The sequence below is a fragment of the Thamnophis sirtalis genome, unplaced genomic scaffold, assembly GCF_051295495.1.
Source record: "Thamnophis sirtalis isolate CommonGarterSnake01/CBP01778 unplaced genomic scaffold, rThaSir2_p1.2 scaffold_5, whole genome shotgun sequence".
Taxonomy (NCBI): Eukaryota; Metazoa; Chordata; class Lepidosauria; order Squamata; family Natricidae; genus Thamnophis; species Thamnophis sirtalis.
In genome coordinates, this window is record NW_028261385.1 from 93,328,278 (window position 1) to 93,332,177 (window position 3,900).

At 38.3% G+C, this 3,900-nt stretch overlaps 1 pseudogene; it reads right to left on the reverse strand.

Annotated features, from left to right (window-relative positions):
* Positions 1-2,249: 2,249 nt before the first annotated feature.
* On the reverse strand, positions 2,250-2,350 carry LOC148045472 (U6 spliceosomal RNA; annotated as a pseudogene).
* Between the last annotated feature and the right edge of the window lie 1,550 nt (positions 2,351-3,900).

Here is a 3,900-nt window from a genome sequence, read left to right on the forward strand (position 1 = left end):
GTGAAAATATTAATTAGCGCAGGTGTGTTTGGAAAGTTCATGAACTTTTTTTTTTTGCTTTGCAAATCAAGACTTCATATCGGGAAGAGCCAGTTTCTAAACCAAGCAACACTCAGAGTTATATTGTGTTTCCAGCTTGGACAGCTGACACAGTTGTAATTCTGAGATACTTTTTTAAATAAAATAAAATTAAAAAGTCCCTTGATTCCATCCATGCTGCCTGAAAGTCCAGAACATAAATTCACATACAGGCTTCACTCAATATATTTAGCCAAGCCAAGCTAGATATATGATATTCATATGTTCAGGTTGTATGTATTTGTCTATGTGTGTTTGTGTGTGTGTATTTGTGAAAATAAAGAGCAGGGAAAGACGGGGCATAGAATATGGGGAAGAGGAAGTTTTACTGCAGGTCCACTCCTATTTTCTAGTTTGGCTGTTGTGCTATAGGCTTAAGAAGGTTGGTAAAGACAAAGGCACAAAGAGGGAGATCCAGATTTCATGTAATTAGAGAGATTTGCTGAGTATGATGAAGTCCAGGTTAATTTGTATTAAAAATCATGACAACACACATACTATATTGAGAATGTGGGATAGATACAAATCCAGGCTGTGCCTTAAAACACTTTTTTTGAGACAACTATGAATGTCATGCAATTTAAAGTGATTTCACTTGTCCCCAATGTCAATTCTACAATGGGAAGAAGTTGTGTTTAATAGACGTAAAATCATTTGTCTGAGCTTCATTGAAGCAAAGCACTTCTTCAAAGGTCTGCACAGCCCTCTAAGTTGGAAGTCATACTTCCTAGACTACCACCTATCTCATCCTTTGTGAATAGAATAGAACAGAATAAAATAGAATGGATCCTGGAGGTCTTCTAGTCCAAACCCCTGCTCAGGCAGGAAACCCTATACCATTTCAGAAAAATGGTTGTCCAATCTCTTCTTACAAACTTCCAGCGTTGGAGCATTCACAGCTTCTGGAGGCAGGTTGTTCCACTGAGTAATTGTTAATTAATTGTTCTCACTTGATATTTCTCTTTTGTTCTAGGTTGCTTCTCTCCTTGAAATTGTTATTTGGAATTGTTATGTGGAGCTGTTATTTGGAAGACACTTATCATATAGGTAGGCGTAATGGATGGGAAGCAACATGTCTTTGGCTTCTATTAAGTTTGGTTACAATCACTGCATGGATTAAATCTGAGACATTTATACAGAGAGCATATCTCCGACTTTGAATGATGGCGTCGCCCTGAAAAGTATGCCATGATAAATTCTCTGTCATTTAATTTTCTGACATTGAACTTGACCTCACATGTTTGAAATTCTCAGCAGCATCCTTTGAATCACGAAACCTGATGATGGCATTCACTTAATGCTGATACTGCTGGTAGCATCACATACTTAGTCAGTAGGAAATGTTGTGTAGACAAGCTGTACCTTCTCATTAAAGGAGGGATGATGAGAAGAACCTGTATAGGTGGTGGAATGCAAAGTTATCTGTACCAATGTGTGGAACCAAACTAAACAATTATAATGATATTGAAGGATACATGTCAGAAGACTCCAAGATTTATATTCTACCAATGTGTATCTTCACATTGCAAGTTGCTGTCCTTGATTAACTTTGTTGTATTTTGTAGAAAAAAATGATTTTTATCTTCTCTAATCTGTGAGCTGGGTGGGGAAGGGAGGCAGCAACGAAAGCTTCACAGCATTTACCATATTTTTTGGAGTATAAGAAGCACTTGAGTATAAGACGCAAATTAAAAAAAAAGTTTTTGCACTCTGCAGATCTCCCAAAAATGGCCTGTTTTTTCACGGGCCTGTTTTTTTTTTTTTCCCCAAAAAAGGGCATGAATAACCTTTAGGCGGCTTATAGAGTGCTCCTGGGGGGGGGGCAAAAAACGCTCTGTTTTTTGCAAAAACAAGCCCATTTTTTTTCAAAGGAGGTTTATAGAGTGCTCCTGGGGGCTGGCGCGGGGCAAAATTGAGCAAAAAACAGCCCGTTTTTTGGTCATTTTTGCCCTCCCCAGCACCCAGGAGTACTCTGCAAGGCTCCTAAAGGCTATGCATGGCCATTTTGGTGAAGGGGCCAGGTTTCGGGAGGCAAAAAATGCTGTATTCAATGTAAAAGGTGCGTCTTATACTCCAAAAATATGGTACTTCTTTAAACAAACAGCTTAAAATTAGTTACTATCAGTTACAGTTACATGGAAATGATATCTGATAAAAGAGTATGACACGCACATAAATAGTGTCTTTTCAGGGCTGAGAAAGTAGACCTTTGTCCATGCTAATCTTCTCTGTGGCATTCCAATTTTAGTATACGTGCTGCCAAAGCGAGCACGCATATTTTAATACAGAAAATTCTGAAAATGGAGATAAAAATGAAACCAGAACTTTTCCTCTTAGGTTTAATGAAAAAGAACTGGAGAAAAAATTTGGAACTTTGTTACTATAGATGTTGATAGCAGCAAGACTATTGTATGCCCTAAACTGGAAGGAAACTTCAATTCCTATCATGGAGAAGTTGATGGAGTTGGCGGAAATAGCAATAGCAGTAGACTTATATACCGCTTCATAGGCCTTTCAGGCCTCTCTAAGCGGTTTACAGAGAGTCAGCATATTGCCCCCAACAATCTGGGTCCTCATTTTACCCACCTCGGAAGGATGGAAGGCTGAGTCAACCCTGAGCCGGTGAGATTTGAACCGCTGACCTGCTGATCTAGCAGTAGCCTGCAGTGCTGCATTTAACCACCGCGCCACCTTGGCTCTCACCTTGGAAATGGCAAAACTGACTAACTTAATTAAAGAAAAGAACATAAGTTCTTTTGTTTCCACATGGAAACCGCTTCTGAACTTCATGCTTGATGTGGAAAAGAATGTAACTCTGACTTTGGGTTTTACAGATTAGACTGACAGATCTTTATAGAAATGTTGTTGTTCATACTATTATGGAAAAGCAAAAAGCTGTGAGTTGACATTAATGCCTTATTTTACTATAATAGAGTCAGAAGTCAATGATTCTTTTTCTTTCTTTCTCTTATCTTTCCTCATTTCATTCCCCCCTTTCCCCTCCCCCCATTGTTCTTCTATTTTATTTTGTATTTTATAATATTCTATAAACTAATAAACAAAAATGAAACAAAAAGGAAGAGAGAAAGTAGACCATTGTCTGAGATGAAACACAAGTTTGATCCTGAACTATAGCATGAACATATAGTCCCACCAGCAAGGCAGAAAGGAGAACCAACTAAGGAACTTGCTTAAGAAGAGGAAGATTTTGTCTCTTAAGTAGAATGCCTCTGCTCTAGATTCTTTCTATGTTTCTTATAGGAAGATATTGTGGTCATTTGGAAATCTTCTGACTTTGTTCAGGGCTAGACTGAACGTTTTCTGCATCTTGGTAATTCATCAACTACACCGGGCCTAGACAGATCTGAAGTCTCAGTTTGAGTCCTGGTGGTGCAGTGGTTAGGAGGCAGCATTGCAAACTAATTCTGCCAACTGCCAGCAGTTCGATCCTGATTGGCTCAAAGTTGACTCAGCTTCCACTCTTCTGAGGTTGGTAAAATGAGGACCCAAATTATTGGGGGCAATATGCTGACTTAGTAAAATGTTTAGAGAAGATTGTAAAGTACTATGGAGCAACAAACAAGTCTAAGGACTATTGCTATTGTGATTAAGTCCAGTTATATTCCTGCAAGAGATCTTACCATATTTATTTATATTAGGTAAAGATTGGCAGTCTGCAGCCAATCTTTGAGTCTTCTATGTCTGGCTTCCAAGCAGCTGCCTATCTAAATAGAAGGCCATTCCATAGCACTGCTTACAAATCTTTTTTTTTTAATTTTCGGGGTTTATATATGAAATTATTTGTAATTTGGGCATTTACAA